The 18432-nt window shown below is 40.0% G+C and overlaps 1 protein-coding gene across 6 annotated transcripts in view; it reads right to left on the reverse strand.

Moving 5' to 3' along the window:
• ATXN7 (ataxin 7) overlaps positions 1 to 18432 on the reverse strand; it is a 104091-nt gene that overhangs the window by 53716 nt on the left and 31943 nt on the right. The window contains exon 1 of one of the 6 annotated variants that reach the window (XM_090021188.1): positions 18336 to 18355. The exons of the other annotated variants lie outside the window; for them this stretch is intronic. The gene's annotated coding sequence lies outside the window, so the exon portion shown is untranslated. Of the gene's footprint in view, positions 1 to 18335; positions 18356 to 18432 lie in introns of those variants that run through there. 6 annotated transcript variants of the gene reach the window in all.

Genomic DNA, 18432 nt, shown 5'->3' on the forward strand with positions numbered 1-18432 from the left:
TTAAAAAAAAAAAAAATCTCATGATTTTGGTGATCCGAACTCATACGATTTTCTGGATGTACAAGGATGGCAACCAAAATAGATGAAAATGACTGGACTTCAACTGGAAAAGGGACATTAGTTTCTATCACAGTGTTTGTGGGCAGCAGGAAAAAGGAGAACTATATTAAGAAAAATGAAACAAAACCATGATTAAAAGACCTGGAGAGCATGGACCTACAGTTGGGTTTATTTCACGGTGCAGACGCGACTTTAGAACAGAAGTTCTCTGGGGCACAGACTATGTGTACAGATACCAAGAAAACAGAATCCATTTCTAACTAAGATTTTCTTGGCAGAATAACATTGTTAATAATAGCAGCAGCAATAACCCATTCTAAAAAAAACAAAAAACAAAACCTTCTTTTCTTTTACAACATATATCCCTATTTCCAGCCAAGAACACTGACATCTTCGTACTGAAACCCTAAATGTAGATTGTGTGTTTCTAAAATTGGCATCCCCAAAATTTTAATAGTCTGCATATTCAATTCTCTGAAAAGTCTATTATATAATGTTTTAGAAAGCAAATATTTCAATACTATTTTTCAGAACAGAGCCAGCAGCTGAACGAACATGGGCAGCATCCACAAGTATATATAATCAGTATTATTATTAAAAAAATCAAAATCATGATAAAAGATTTTCTGTTTGCTTTAGAAATAAATGGCAACAAAGAATTACATTTCTAAACAGATCCTAATTCTTGTTCACAAAACATACCAGTTTAAACTGATAATTTTGGTTTACAGACAATTTATGCAAAGTTATTTTCCTGGGTGTGTAACTAAATAAAGGCTCCTGCTAAAAACATATTTCTGCTTGCCTGCAAATTCTCACAGGCGTGTTTTATCAGTGATGTAAGAAGGGTCCATATTAAGAGCACAAAAATACCCTAGCATCTGTATGTGCATGCAAATAGAAAGTAGGCCTGCAAACAGGGTTTGCATATGCAAATAAGCTGCCCATCTACTTGCAGGCACAAATAGATACTTTTTGAAGCTCTGGAAAAAACTATTACTACTCAGTATTTTTATTTGTGCTCCACCAAACAAAAGGGATCTTTACTTTTAACATAAAAAGTAAGGGCAAGACAAGTGACCATTATGCCATGCTTCATAATGCCACAGTTCAAAATCAGCATGGATGCCTAAGTTGAAATCACTGAACTTGTAAGAGAGGGAGCTGCTAGCCAGGTGCTGTCTGCAAAGTCCCCCCACTGCAGAACTCACACCCTGTTGCTTCCCTGCACAATCCAAAATTAGCTTTGATCTGTTGACTTCCTGGGCACAGAACTGAGCCCAACTGCCGAGGAGGGGATGCTGGTGTCAGGGTTCGTTGGGGAATACAAAAGTATACGGTCTGTGCTTTGTATTCTATTTTATGATTGACACCAGGCATTTGGGGGCTGAAGGAAGGACAGTCGGCAGTTTTGGTCTGACAATTATTTATTCTTGTTGCATTTTTAACCAGAGCAATCACACCTAAAGTGTATTACTTTATTGAAATCTAAATTTTAAAAAATGCTAAGGAGTGACCATAACCTGAACTTCTAACTTTGCAAAAGACTATATGACAAAAAGACTGTTTCAACATACAATCCAGGCCAAATGTATAACTAGGCCTGAATCACTTTGTAACAATGCTCCAGTCCTGATTCTTTAAGCACAACCCTCTGTCCTTAGTTTGCCTGTTGCACACAGACATTGAATCCTCTCAACACACCAAATGGTGCAAGAAGTTGAGAAGCAACACAATGCACTGATGTCAAACTAAAGACAAGTTTTTGTGGTGAAAACTGACAGGGTAAAAATTTATTTACCTTCCCCTGTGCACAGTTTCTCAGAAAAATCATCCAAAATCAGATGCCCCCAAAAGTTGGTTTGCAACATATTGTAAGCTACAGTGAGACTTTAGGTAGCCTAAGTCAAACAGATGGGAGGTTTCTTTCAAGGTTACGAAAGAACTCACAATACTTCCTTACAGCTTTTCCTGCTTCTTCCTGCAAAGATGCAGAAAACTGAGATTTAAGTAGCCCATCCTCCAAGATTTAGCACTCTTTCAAAAATTAATATTCTGCCTACTGACATGAACGGAGCAGGAGGACGTATAACAAGAAAGGGTGTCATGTATGCGTACACCTGTGATCTCGAATACAGCTGGGAGGCCTAATTTTAGGCCCAAGAGATTTGAGTATTCCCATCATTTACATTACGTATATAATACAATCCTCAGTCAAGTTCTCCGAACCCAAATTCCGTTTATACAGTTACGTTGTAAAAAACTCAACATAAAACGTGTCAAGCTATTTAATCCTTCTCACCAAAATCAAACCTTACCAAACAGCAGTACTACTTCACTAGTTTTGTTCAGATTTATACCCATTAATTCTCTAAAACTTATTTCACTAAATAACCTTAATAATGCTTTCAAATTTCGTTCATAAATTTTGTTTTGAAACCAGGTATCATTACATTTAAATCCTTTCAGCAGAACAAAATACCTTCCCCCTCCCCCATCACGCACAGTGGTATTCTATTACAGGAGGTTTTCATCAGAGCCTTGAGTGATAAAGCAAAGTCAGCCAGTTGCAAAACATATCCCCATCTGCTCATTACCTTGTTTTCACAGATTTGATGGTATTTGAAATTTCCTAAGCCATTCCATAGATATTAAATTGCGTACCTAATAGTACATACCTCTATTTTTCATCATTTTATGCAGCATAAAAGTTCGCGCTAAGTTAAGTCCTACATATTTTAGCCAAGGTGATCTCACTACGCTGTAATTTCAAAAGCAGAGAAATTAGTATTTATATTACATGTCAAATCAGCAAAATGCCTACACTAATTGCATGGTAAGATTGCAAATTAAAATCAAAGCTGATAACTCGAGAGTAACAGACTAACATTAAAACTAACCTATTCATTGCCCTTTTTAAAATCATCTACTTAGATGAGTACTATAAACTTAAATACGTTTTTGTACTATTGTTTTTAACACACACACGGTTGCAGTACAGCGGTCTACCACGAAGCACCCATATTTTCGCAACAGGGTATAATAATTTGTTAAATCTAAAACTTACAATTAACAGAAAGTTGCCATTGTGAGGGGGAAAATCCCCCTTTGGTGCGTTAAAATAGCACAGTTTAGATGGCATTCTGGTTCCTGATTTTCGCTGTTTCCTGATTCAGCCACAATTTTTTTGGAAGAGCCCTGATATGGATGTTTCAATAAAACTATCCAGTCTTTCCCCATGCAGGTAGCCCAAATAGAAGTCTAGACACAAAATATGAAGTTGTCTTAATCATCCACATCCTGGTATATTGTGACAAAGAACAGAGCAGTGATATCTCAGTCACTCAGTTTTATACATTTTTCCCCCAACTAAGAACTGGGTGGGCATGCTGTATAGGTGACTACAGCTTTTGTGACAGAAAAATCTAAGAACATAGCAGTGTGCACATGTATTTACTCTCACCTCTGAAATACAGAGTACACGATTTCAGAGAGAGTATGCTATTTCATCTTTGGGTTAGAAAACTTGCCCCAAATCAGCTGACAATAACAAAGTTAGGTATCAAGTGGTGACACTGATACAATTATCAAACTGAGAAATGACTGCATCTTCACACTTAAAATCTTTTTTGTTTCACTGGTGGACATTATATAATGCATCACATTGCATCCCTTTTTGAACCCAACAATTCTACCCTTTTCCTTGCTGACCAAAGTCACAGCTAGCTGGTGACAGGAGTGTGCGCCATTATTATTCTTTTAAGTATATATTATTCTTTTAAGTAATCAGGAACACCAGACAGCATCAGCATATACATTTTACATCACATACCTCGGACCTGAGGCAACAAAACCCGAGTTAGACCCAAGAAAAACAACAGAACCAACCGAGAAATCTATCACTGGAGTCTCAATTCAGGAAAAACCTTGTTTTATCCTGCAACCTAATGATCTGAAACTAGTGATGCTCTTCCTCACTCCTATTCTCTTTAAAAATCAACTTCATAAATAGCACTGATAATGCTTTCATTAAATCAAATCAGGATTATTAAGCCAAGAAACTTGCTAGTTAACTTTATTTCTATATGGCTCTAAATGCACTAGTTAGCTGAACAAATATGCATGGTATTTATTAATACTCTATAAGGAATTTACTGAAGTATCCTTTTATTTGATACAGCTCAAATGCCTGTACAGTAGCTCAGTGAAAAACTGCAACATCTAGAATGACATATTTCCAAACTTATAAGCAACATACTTGTCAAATAAGTATGATTAGTGAATATTCCAACATGTTTTTGCAAAACAATTGCTTAAAGTCAGGAGGTGTTGAACCATGATTATCGACATCATGCTAACGCAGTCTAGCATTTACAGAGCTAATATCATCAGCATTTCTTTTGCAGAAGGGAATCTGAATGAGGAGAAACCATCGGCTTTAATTCAATGCTACATACTCCTGTGTGTGTTTTATTATAGATCTAAAACTGCAGCTAAACATGTCATTACAGTAGCAATGCTAATTTACCTGCCCACACTGTCAGGACAATATTCCTAGTATGCTGTTGCTCAGTTGTGGTATAACACCAATCCTTAAGGACTCTAGCTCTCTGGGTTAGTTGTTACGCTCTAACTTACTAAGATTTGAAGGTGGAAATTTATCCTTTACCTTTGCACATCATCTGTCTGTGACTTGAGCACTCCTCTATCCTTATTGCAGGGTCTACCCCACCTCCACTGCTTGTAAAACCTGCACACAATTTAGGATGGCAAATTTTAGAAAACACTAAAATAATTAAACCTGTTTAAAGAGAAGACAGCCTATAGACACAAGAGTGGATTGAAGGGGAGACCAGACCAAAACACAGTGGTTTTTTTTGGGGCATTATCTCTCATTTCCTGAGATCACCTTCACCCCTTTCCCAGGGAAGAATGGGAATGGGACTAGGAAGAACTGGCATTTTAATATTTTTGTGTAACAAGTTAATTACAAACCAAAACAGCTAGTCACGTTGTGATGCATAAAGGGGATTCTGGCTTCTGCTAGCATAACCTCCGAGTTGTCTCCCTTGTTTTTACTGCAGGCCTTTATGGATGACATCCAGTCCAGTAAAGTTATGACAGGACAAGATACAGAAACTTCAGAAACTAAGTGCATGTCAGCATGGCACAGTGCAGCGTGCCCTGTAGACATGTATGTTAGCTCAGGTGCTGGAAGCAATACAGCTGTGTTAGCATGGTGCCCTGCCTGGGCTAACGTACCTTGCTTCTCAACTACCCCTGGGCAAAGAACCATCCCAACACATGTCTTGGGTGTCTCTGCATGGCACCACACTGGGCTCTGTAGCCACCTTGTAAGGGGAAAAGAAATATATGCAGACTATGTAAAGTGCTGCTTTAACTGAGTTTGGTGAATACTTACTTTACTCAGGACTGACAAACATTTGGGAGAATGCCTCTTAGCCAATACCCTTTGCAGCTTCAATCACCAGCTGGTTAAAGCTCTCTCTCCACTTCTCTAATCCTCCAGTAAAAACCAGGAAGACAAAAAAACTTGATATTTTCATATTTAAAATGCACACAATGTACCTAGAAAACAGGGAATTTGTTCCCTATTATAGGCTCATTTTTAACAATGGGACAGGAAACAAAATTCTCCAGCATTACAGAAATGCATAATATGACCCCAAATTAAGCACAGCATTTAGCTTTTCGATACCTTGGAGCCAAAAAAAGGCTGCAGGAATAAAGACGAGCAACACAAGAGATGAGACAGAAAACGGCTTCCATATGCAGATTTAAGTGGATTAAGTACATCCAGTCCCTGATCCTGCAACGTGATATGTGCAGGTGGAGGCCTGCACTCCACAGAACCCTGTTGACTTCAATGGGGCTTTGTGCGAGTGACAGATTCCCAAGTACATCATGCTGCAAGGTAAGTCTTTAATTTATAAAAAAAATAACTAAATAAAAACAACAGATGACATAGATAAAATAACGAATGACATAGCAAAGAACTGCAAGGTACTCTGCCCATCTGCGTGGGGAACAGTTAGCGGCATTAAAAGACGAGAATGTAAAACTGAAAAGTAACACATTTCTTCAGGACTGTGACGAACTTGGGGAACTTACGGCCTCACAGCTTTACTGAAAAACAAACAACGCAACACTAGACAACAGATAACTACAGCAAACGTTCCCTGGAAAAAGAAAACTTGAATGTAGAACACCTGTAAACGCTCTGCCTGGCACAGCTGTTGCACGTGCACGCATTTCAGATGTTACAGCATCTAAATCGAGGTCTTCAGCTGAGATCTGAGCTGAAGTCTAGTGCAGACCATAATGGTTTCTTTCCAGTGTAGGCAAAAAGCCAAAATCGTTGCAGCTGAACTTGTTCAGCCAGTCTGCTGAACTCTGTCCCACAGTGCAATGCTTCATATTTGGAAATTACTCAAAAGCTCTTGCTTCCAGCAATAGGACTAAGCACTTCAGGCGAGATGCTTTCAGAAAGCATGCCTTACAAACACAGCAATCATATGGGCAACCCAAATGCTACGGTCCAGACCAACCCTGGTGTGCTGCTACACAAAAGGGCAAATGATACAGCCCTTTCTAGCAGCCCGTTTCCCATCAGCAATGTCCTTAGGAGCGCAGGAGCAATCTCAGAGAGATTTTACATAGATTAATAAAGCTCAGTTATGTAACCCACTATCAAGTCTCCACATTTTAATCTGAGGAGTGCCAAGTACTCCTAGTTCATTTCCCAGTGGGCAGACATCTACATCACAAAAGTCATCTGCAGCACACTTGTTGATGGTATCAGCAGGGAGGTAGAGGATTGAATTGTTATGGAGGGAGCTTCCCTTTTATCCCTAGAGGTGAACTACAAGCCACAAGTGAGACATGTTGCCAGCGTACGGTGGGGAACCTTGCACTCTTCTTTTCTGCACTGTACCTATTCAACAGATAAAAAGAGCAACTTGTGCTCCAAGGCTATCATTGCTGCCCTTTTCAACATTATTAGATTCAAATCAGAAAAGGCAGCTGCAGATAATATTTACAAGTGGGCACCAGGCCTCATCCTCAAGGACATAAATTAATTTCCAAAGGGGGGACCATAAAGAAATCGCTACATGCAATACTACAAAATTGTCCCCGTACATTTTGGGGTTTCTCCCTGTCCTTCAGCACAGACCCCAATTTGAGTCATACCAGACTAGAAAGCCAAGGGATAGCCTGTTGTTTTAAAGACATGTATTCTCTTAAATCCATATTGGCAAGAAAAACAAAAACATATTTTAATGATCCTTTATTCAAATGACACATAAGGCAATATTTACTCTAATCAACATCTCAAACAGAATTCAATTTAAAGTGAATTACTAGAGTTCCCTAAAGCAGTTAATAGAACTGTAGCAATTCAGTCATCTTGCTACAGGAAACATAAAATATTTAGTTCAAATTTTACAGCCAGGTATACAAATATGGATTGCAACAGCTTCAATTTGAAGCTCTCCGTGTATCAAATTAGGTCCATAATCTCCAAAATACTGAATGCAATATGGAGTAGAAGCCAATTAGTGTGGGTGATTTATAGATGGTTGCTCTGGTTAACTCACTCATTTAACACTAAAGCGAAACAAAAATTAGAAGGGCATTTGTCTGAACTACTCTTTGAGACTGCTCTTATGAGATAAAAGCATCCAGTCAGGAAATTAATTTAATCCTCCCCTCCTCCCAAATGCTTCCATTCAGTACCTGTCAGAAGAGACTGCCTTCAGTCTACCTTAATGAAGTAACACATTTATTCTCAAATGTAGATTCTAGGTTTGGGAAGGAAAAAAAATACAGCTGAAAAATCCTACAGTAGCTGAAAATTCCAGTCTATATGTGGATTCTTTTAACATACTTTCCTATTTCTGTCATAACAGTACCTGCAGGCCCCAACCAGGTCAGACCTACATTGCTACTTCCCAGCTGCAAAGAAACAAATCAGCCCCTCCCAACATATTTCAGAATTATTTTAGTGAAACTGCATGGAGGAAATGGAGAAAATTAAGGTTTTCTGGAATAAGCTAAACAAAAATCACTATTCTGAAAACTGCTTTTAGAAGCATTTCACTAGACTGTCACATGTTGGCCCAATGCGTGTCATACTCTGAAGTCAGACACATTTTTGCCCTATTTAAAAGTCCATCTAAAATATACAGAGGTAAGAATTTTTGTGGGTGATACCTTTTAATTGAAGCAACAGCATGGTTTGGGATAGACTTAGACAAACATTCAAATACAATGGATTCTTGACAACATCACTTCAACACTACCAGTTAAAATATAGCCAGTTCACTTCCTTGGAATACCTAGAACAGTGATTCTCCATCAGGGTGCCAAGGCATCCTGGGCTGATGCCAGATCCTCTGAAGGGTGCTATAAGGTGTAAGGACATAGGCAAATAAATTAAGCGGATAAGCACAGGTACTTGCCCCTGCCAGAATGATTCCCATCCCCACTACACAGCCTCCCTGCAAGGAGGCAGGAACTATAATATACAAATTAGTGTTTGAAACTGGGTGCCACTTAATTCACGAAAGTTATGGAGCCGTGCCTCAAGTCCAGTGACAGGTACCTTGAGTCCAAAAAGACTGAGAACCACTGACCCAGAGTCTTCTGCCAAAATAAAATAAACATGTGTTAAAGGGAAAATAGGAACATTTGATCTAGTTTTAAAAATTCCAACTATATTTTTTAAAATCCCTGTACTTGCAGGTTCATATATAAGCCCTGCTGTGAAAAGTGAACATAAAGCTTACCCGTAACTTCCTCCCAATAAGCAGAATGACTTGGGATGCATCTACACAGTGCGCTGTAGCAGCATGCAGAGGCGCACAAACCAGCACATTCAAAACTAGTCCCTGTAACTCTGCATGGTACTGCTCAGTGATGCGTAGACATATCCTCAAAGAATGGGCCCCAACTGTTACTAACTGCATTTCTGTTATGTTTTTTAAAAGTATCCATCGCAATATTTGTGAAAATACCTGTAAACTACAAGGCGTGCAATCTGATAGCGGTTCTGTTTCCATACCTGGGCCTGCAACACTAGCTCCAAGATGTAAACTGGAATAATACGATCTCAAAAGAAATATGGCTGTGATACCTACAGATAACAATTAACATTTTGATTTTGTTTGTTATTTGAGGATAATTTGGTAAGAAAGTTCTAGGTAATGTGCTTGTCCCACAATCTCAGACCACTTTTCACGTCAACCTACCTACGGTTGATACTGTATGCTTGCTGCAGTCAACAGCAAAATCCCCACCGACTTCAGTGCTACACATCCTCAACGGCCCTAAACTCAGCTGCCAGCACTCCAGCTTCTCCACTTACAACTTCCACTGCTAGCTTTCACTTCACCAAAGCAAAAAGGTGTGCCAGAATGAACAACAAAACAACTTTTGGCATTTAGAAAAAGCAAACAGTCTACTGTACAAACGACATTACTCAATTTTTGTGGATAACCTCTCAAAAATTTCTGTTTTTCATTTTAATAAAAGATTCACAGAATTTTAGCCTGCTGTACCAGAGCGCTGCAGAAATCAGTCAACAATCCTCTTACCTACTATACACAACTACTTAAACTCTGAATTTAAGCAATTAAATACTTAGCATGGGGCCTACAAAATCAAAACAGCACAAAAACTCTGTTTCGGAATTGCAAATATTTTGTACACATTGGCTTTGTTTGCAATGCCATTAAAAATATATATAATACAAGCTTAGCCACTGAAAGATGTCTGGTGCTTAAAAAGGAAGTTCTCTGCCACAGAAGCAGCAAAGCAAACACATCAGCCCAAGTTTCTCTGCACAATGCTATGCGTCTCAGGTTTGTTTTGGAGGGATTATAATCAAGGGCAAGAGGGAGGTTCATTATCTGTGGATCTAGTCTTACCTCTGCTGAAGCCATCATTAAGGTTATAAATGGAGAACAACATATTTTATAAATATGATCTCTTTCCTATCAGGAACCATACAAAGACTAACAGCTCATTATGCACACAGGCTGAAAAACAGAATTCAAATAGAAATTATTTTTGAATATTTCCAATCTATTTGAGCCAGTAACCTAGAATCCTCATTGCCAATCAATTAAACCATCCAATCCTAATGCACAATATATTGAAACCATTTACGGGTTTTTTTTCTTGGAACATATGCACAAAAATCCACCTGCCATTCAGACTTTTCAAAGATTTTCCACCAGAAGGGCAATAAAACTTTGCTGCTTTGCTCCTCCCCCAAGCAAACTTTTACATTGATTTCTACTGTTCTACACTAATATTTGAATTTGCTTTACTAGGTTTCAGTATATGCTGGCAAAATCCTGATGTATTCAGATTCATTTTCATGAGTCCCTTGTTCTGTCCTCCACCCCAATACAAAAACTTGGGGAAAGAGCAGAAAGGGAGTTGTGTATATATATTTAGGCAGCTTTATTTATTTCCATTAAAAAAGGGGGAAAATATATCATCTTAAGTGTTTGAGTCATTTAAAAAAAATTAGAAGGATTATGAATCAAGAGGTTCTATGACTTAGGGACTGTGCATCTGCAGTCCCAACACATTAAGTACTAAGCTACAATTCTTTGGCTGCTGTACACTCTCCTTCAGTGACAACATCTGCTGTCCTCAGGATATCCTCCCACTCTTCACCTACCACTGCTATCCTTTTACTTCTCCTTTGTTCCAATTATACTAACTTGTCTCGACAACTTCCTTGTCTTTCTTATACTAACTTAAGTTGTGACAAGTACTCCAGAGTGAAAGCACGGATACACTTTGGCTTGAACGATGTACTGAGGACCCTGCATTTCAACATTTATGGCTCGACATTTGAACAGATGCATTCAGTACTTGGCTGCATAATAAATGATAAAAGATCACACTGGACCCCCAGCCAGCAGCAGGCCATTATTTTTGGACAAAGGTAGGTGCATATAGAGAAGGGAGATGAAAATGGCCACATGCACACTCTTTCCTAGATGGATTACAAGGAAAGAAACAGATTTCAGAACCATCAGTTTTTCAAGATGATAAATCTTCAGCTGCTTACCCCTTTTTATTTTATGCAAGCTGATTTTTCATTGTGACTTTTCAGTGCTGCTTAGATGCTCAACGCTGTTATCAACTGCTGCAGGAAGAACTGTATTTCAATATAATATTTTCTACATTGTTTTCTTCTCCATGAATTTTTACTGTTGCTTAAGAGTACAACAGAAAGCACTGAAAAGGGAACATTTGCTAAGTATTTCCAAGACATTACCAATACTCCTAGGGAAAAAGATGCTCACAGACACCACTCTGTGGGACCTGTTCACCAATGGTGACTTTTTGATGACCACATATGGATGTGAAAGAATATCCAAGCGTGTTAGTTTCTGCTCTGCATTCCTCACTTACTGATACAGGATTTGAGGTGCTGAGTATGGTGGCACTCAGTCCCTTGCAAAAATCAAGTTCAGATTATGGATAGTGCTCAAAACCTGCTAAATATTTTCCAAGCAGAGAGACACTACGGTCCTAGTTTATAGTCTGATATCACAATGATTTATTCATGATGAGATAATTTGGTGTCAATTAAAACTTGGATTCAAGCAAAAAACCAGGGAGGCAGAGAATATTAGATTATCTCCAAACCTCAAGACTAGAATCCTCTTTAAATACCAAGCCTTTTAAAAACTGTATCCTGACATATTACACTTTTTAAACATCACAACTCACCTTTACAATCCATGTGTACCTGTTTTACTATATCCAAAAGAGTCACAGTTCCTCAAGAGCCTTTCTGTGAATATTAACTATTTAGTGAATGTAACATGAACTATGAAGGCAGCATTTCCTGATAAAATAGTAAAGGTAACTTCCCAAAAACATATTTGAAAGTGCTGTGCCCTTTTTGCCACTTCACATATTTATTAAAAATACACACATGAAATGGGTGCAAACAAGAATGCCATACAGGTCCTTTTCTGCACCTCTGACATGATTGAACAAAATAAAAATCAACTCGACTCAGCAGCTCCAAAGGTTGGAGTTAGATGAATTCAATGCTGAATAAAGACGCAATCTCCTGGTTGTGACAGTAATTGGAACAGCTTACTAGAGGAGGCAGTGAATTTGCCATTGCTTGTAGTTTTAAAAATGAGATGAAATAATGTAGCTTCTTAGAGAAATGTATAGCTTGGTTCATATGAAGGGAATGGATGATGCTGGTGGTACCTCTAGGCCTGGAATAGCTGAATCCAGGATACACCCCCTCTCTTCATGGGCCTCAAGAACAAGAGGATTGCCTGTATTGCCTTTAACTGGGATCTCTGGAGTAAGACAATGACTTATCAAATCTTATGCTTCAGAGCCTCAGCCATTTGCCTACAAGGGTGGGGAAGGAATTTCCCCTGCTGGGGCATAGGGATATATTCTCCCCACCTTGAAACCATCAAAATTTGGTCACAGCTACAGCCTCACAGTGGACCAGTGGTTTAAGACGATATAGTGAATCTTTGTTCCAACATGCTTGGCTCATGCACCTCTCTCACATGTTCAGGGTCATTCATTCGGGACAGGAAAATCTTCCCCAACTCAGATTGGCAAGCAACTTCAATTGTGTTTTGCCCTTCTATAACCTAGGTCAGTGTTTCCCAACCTTTTCCAGCCCAAGGCACACTTACATTAATACAAATTTTCTGTGGCACACTTGTTAAGGCATTCCCCATCCTAATACCTATTGTAGCTCATTGCCATGGCAAAAATCCGCAGCATGCCTGTTCATTTCTGATGGCACACTTTTGTGCCACGGCACACTGGTTGGGAAACGCTGACCTAGGTTATGGTTTGCCAGTTGGGATCATCTGAGTGCAGCTTTCTTAATCCACTCCCTGCCACTGCCAGGGCCCCGTGTCATCACTGACACATCAGGGGCACCTTAAGCTTTCCAGTTCCCTCCATGTGGCTCTCAGCTGCGTCTCCTGGGAAATGAAGTATTTTAGCTGGACTAAAGTTTGTTGGGCTTAATATAGGATAGCCATGTAAAACTTAATGATCTGTGGTATATAAGCAGTTAGACTAAGGGACCCAACAGGTCCTTCTGACTTTGAACTCTATGAAACTAAAAAGCCTTAAAATGCAACTCTAATAATTCAACCATCAAATAAGCAAAAAGCTTTGTTTGTTTAGGTTTTTAGGGAAGAAGAGTCTTTAAGGGAAATTAAGACCATCCAGCTTGCCTACAGAGTCAAGAAATTTAGGTTATTCTGGACAATAATAAATGATATTGTGAGAGTTATGTTGACTTCTTGTGCAAGTGCCACACAAACTTCTCTGGCAGCTTGTCTCAACAGCTAGGTACTCTGAGACAACAACCCTGCAGTGTCACGTTAACTAACATACCTTTGTGGTGAGTGTAGAAAGGTACAAGCTGTATTTAACATCACGTCAGCAGGTCATGATCACACCTATGATTTCAATGAGGCTTAATCTCTGCTAGCTGACATGGTAAGATATGCAAGCTGTACTTGTCTACACTCTCTGCAAAGTCACTTTAAGTAACAAAACTCCTCAAGGTTGCATTCTAAAGTTATTTCTTTTTCTAATGAAGATGAAGCCCAAGGAAGGAAGAAAGACAAAACCCCCCATGCAAAAAGGAGGACTTTCAAGCAGTAAAGACTTTGAACTTTTCCACTAGCCAATGCTAAACTAAAAAAACATGGATCCGGTACATAGTCTAACAAGAGGTACTCTACATGCTTATAAAGCATCTATGTGCATTTCTGGTCCAAACTCAACCAAATAAGACCTAGCATTTGTTCTCTCTAGACCTCGCTCTACAGGCACCAAACACATACCTCAGCTTGAAGTAGTTCAGTTTTGTCCACAGTCATCAGAGATTGCCCGACAAGTACAGGGACTCTAATTAGGCAAGTGCAATCAACTAAAAAAATAAAGCCTACAAAAGATTTTGTGAATGATATACAAAAGGCAAAGTAATTTTTCAGCCACGGCTTAAGACTCCAAAAATTTTTCATGACAGAACTGAACACTTTCAACGCAAGACCTCCACCATATCCAGACCCTTTATACCACACATCTGCAAATGACCTGCAACAATCAAGTCTTTGAAAAAGGCAGCAACTACAGCTCAATCCTTTCCATACGATGTTTACAGAATGCCAATATTTTAATGCATTTTTTTCTGCTTAGAAATACAAAGTGCCTCAAACCCAGTCATCTCCGTTGCTTCTCCTGGACGTCTTGGGGGGTGCAAAGGGTCTCAGATGCATATGGCGGGTTCCAATTTTAGTGAAGATACCTGGGGTGGCCATCGGGTATTGGGGTTGAGTAGGTGTCACTAAGAACATAAACATTTTTTTTTATCTGCATGAACAAAATGCCAATCCCAATCAACTGCTGTGCTGTTAATCTTGAGATGTCAAACCTCACTATTTCTGTCATTGTAGTTTTCAAGGGCAGGCAAGATACAAACTGATACAATAACCAAACGCATCTTTTCCCCCAGCCACGTCAGGATTTCATAAATTGATGAGTGTACTATAGTTTTGCTAATGGCAGATATTTTTATTCCTTTATTTCTTTTTGTATTTAAGACAATTTAAGGAATAGGTGGTACAAACAGTGGGGTTACTATGAGGTCTTTTTTAAGTTCACAAAGTCTGTGACTAGCTTCAAGAACTGTCACTGTTGCTGCTTATAGCTTCCCTAAACAGCTGCAGAATTAAATTAACCTAATTCTTGTCGGTTTTACTGCTGTTTAAGGGATTCTGAAGAGCAGCACTTTTCGCTCTGCTGCAGCTTGTCAAAGTTCAGGGCAGCAAATCTCAAGCAGCCTGCCAGTAAACTTGGTTTCATTTTGAAGGTTATTTAAAACAAAAGTGCAGATTCTCCAGAAGTTGATGGAAATCTCCTGGGAAAGCTTCCTGTTTGCTTCAAGTGAGTCTATTTTTCAAGCCTCGATTACGACCAACATTAAGAACGCTTTACTTTAGCTGAAAATGAAATGCATGCTACAGGCATGTCAATCTCCTCATGCATGGTAAGTGAATAACATACTAGGTGTTTGGTGAATGAGCTGCCCTGAGACTTGTACAGTAAGTGTAAACAGGCTTGCTATATGTGATTATGTGGTCTGTATTTAAAGGAACACCTGACTTGTATCAGACAGGTGAATATGAAAGTTATGCTACAGCGAAGGCTCAAGTTCCTAGCAAGAAGGTGGATGAAAAGCTTTCTGCCTTACTGTTTCTGGATCATGTCTAATGAATGCAGTGCAACATGCTGTAGTTCCTTCATCATACCAAGGAGCCAAGTTGCAAGGGAACTGAATCCCTGGTTGATTCATGAATAGTAGGCAATAAGACGACGGGTGTATGAACGGGAGGAGGATCGGTCATATAAACTATGCACTAAACGTAATTGTGTGGAGTACTTTCCAGGACAATCTTACGTGTATAACATTGTATGCAATGAAAAAGTTCATTGCAAGACAACACAGGCATACAATGCTTTAAAATAACTAATTCCATGTGCTGACTGGCATTCAGTCCTCACTCCCAGCTGCCGGAGACTTCCCAACCTAAAAGTGTCTGAAATCTTAGGCCCAGGCTCCACATAAGCTGCAGCAGTCCATGAGGTGCTTTAGCGCTCAGCCTGGACTTTTACGGATCTTAAAAAGTTTCAGACAGATTGCAGTCCACAGAGTTTCTCTCTGGCAAAAGTCCTTGAAGACTCAAGCAGGAATGACTGCGTTGAGTGGGGCAGAAGAGGGAAGAAGCACACGGTTTTGAATCAGGAAAGAAACAGCAGCATGGAGCAAACAGAGAGAGGACCATGCAGTTGTGGAAGTGCTAGATGGACTGAGAAGCCATTTCCATTTGGGTCACAGGCCTCTCCACAGGGCCTTGGGACCAGATCCTAGAGACCTGGCTTGGCTTTGCTGAGGATGGTGATACTTATCTCACAGATCCCTGGAGTCTGGCATCTATGTCCCCCTACACCATGCATGGAGACATCAAGGTGCAGCAGAATGAGAAAAGTTAAAAAGAGCAGGGAGCTACCCATGCTGGCCTTTAAGAAATGCTCTTGACAGGGTGGGATTTAGACTCCTAAATCTGTGTGGGATACATAGCCCCGAAGTCTGTCCTCGAGCTAGGTGCAAAGCCCTCTCTGTCACAAACCAAGCACAGACACTTCTCTGAACACGCAGCCAAAGGAGGAGGAAGCGGTGTCTGCCTCTCCACACCTGTATCAGTCTAGTGGTTAGATCACTCACCCATGATGTGTGAGAACAGCCCACACCCCCAGGAGCGCACCATAACCATGAAACTGCAGGCCATTCAGCGGTGGGGATGGCTCTCCAGCTCCCTGTCAAAGTCGTTCCATTTTGCAGAAATTCACTGTGCAACAGAGTGCACAAAAGAGTTAACACGACAGGGTGGCCAACTGATCAGGGCGCTTGCCCAGACTGGGGAGATCTGCACCGTTATTGGCCTCTGTACCGCGAGATGAGCTCCTAGTCACTAAGCTGAAAGTCCTGCTCAGACTTGCTCGCTCTCTGGCCCAAAAATCTTTTATGCAAGTTGGAACAACTTCAAGACAAGGTTACATTTGCCTGAATTTTCCTGGAGTCCTTTGTCAACTTGGCACTCTGTGCCTCAGTACCTTATCTGTAAAATGGGTGAAATATCTGCCCCCCCACTTAAGGCATCACAAGGATAAACTTACAGACATGATCGCGAGATATGACAATACTACGGTAGCAGAGAGTCACAGACATGCAATAGATTGGACAGAATATATATATATATTTGTCACATTTGCATTCTTCAGTAGTATGTTTGTAAAAGCCCAACTGCTTATAAAAATGCTCAAACTTGATGGTACATAAAATCTTCCCTGGCTAAGGGGTTTAGCTACAAGATTCTCTAGGTCTGGTTTTCAGATCAAAACACAGATACTTCTCATCATCTCTCACTTTCACTGACATTCATGCACAAGTAGCACTTGTTTTCTTTTGTCAATGGAGCTCTCTTTACACCAGGTAATATGTTGTAACCCCATGAAATCCTGGGTTAAAATTTAATTACCAAGGTAAAGGGCTGAAAAGAAACTGAAAAGTTTTGAAATCTTGACAGAATAAGCTGTTTTTGGCTTCAGCTCTGAAAATGTTTTATGATTCCCTTCAAAGTTAGGCTCTACGCTGGCAAGTTACTCAGGTGGCTGGAATCACCGGGAAGAGGCCCAGTGTCCAGGGCCAGCTCAGGCAAAACGAGTTAAATGACTGCGCCCCAAGTGAAAGAAGATTCTCCTGTGCCCTGAAGGGAACCTTAAAAAAAAATCTGGAAACTTTGCATTTTACAAACCAGATGTCAGGAGCAAGAGGCATGAAAGTCAGGCATAACTGAGGGAATCCTCACACACGTCACTTGCGTGATGTGAGCCTTGTTCCGTGTTTGTTACAACAGATATAATTAAAATTGCTATTTGAATCACTTAGTCATTCAGAAAAAAAAAGCCACACAAATATCAGGCGTGTATAGGAGGATAACTAAAAAGCAACATTTCAAGAAGCGCGTAGCCTGTAAGTATTGCTTAGATGACAAAAATATCCCAGTGGGTTTGACTAGCAGAACCGTTCTCTTTAAAGCCTGCTGATTTTTGCCCTCTCTGTGGTGTGAGACTTGCAGCAGTCGCTTTGACCAGTTGCACTAATACTCAGAGCTTTGCTATGAACCTCTGCCAGGGATGGGGCGAGACGTGTTTGATCCTTCCTGGAAGATCCCGAGCTTCCTTCCGGTCCTACATCTCTGTGACTTCAGTCCAACCGCCAGCTACCTCTGGCTTTTCAACAATGTCAAAAACTACTCAGAGCAGGCCTAACCGACACAAAATTTAAGAGAGAGACAGCACGCTTCTGGAAGGATGTTCTTGGCAGGGAGACGAACCAGAGTTAGCAAGATTAGGAAACCCTTCGAAAACTGTTCTGCCTTTGAATGGAGGCAACCATGCAAATACCCAAGCCAGACTAATTGCTGTTTTTTGCCCCAATACAAAATTACCAACAATCAATGAGATTCATCACCTGTTGTCTGCAGCTTTAAATAACATTTCCACTTTCAATATGAAAGCTGGTTTACCGCAGTTTTGGTGTCAGCTGTCATTTGGCTTCTCTTACTGGGCGCGCTAAAAAATAACCCAAAAACACTGACCTGACTGGGGAAAAAGGCAGATCGATGCACTACTACTGAAACAACTCAGATCAACTCAGACTTTGAGAAAGGGAAGATGTCCTAGGACGGTGGGCAC

This window comes from Crocodylus siamensis, chromosome 11, assembly GCF_052110815.1.
Source record: "Crocodylus siamensis isolate JL-2025a chromosome 11, ASM5211081v1, whole genome shotgun sequence".
Taxonomy (NCBI): domain Eukaryota; kingdom Metazoa; phylum Chordata; order Crocodylia; family Crocodylidae; genus Crocodylus; species Crocodylus siamensis.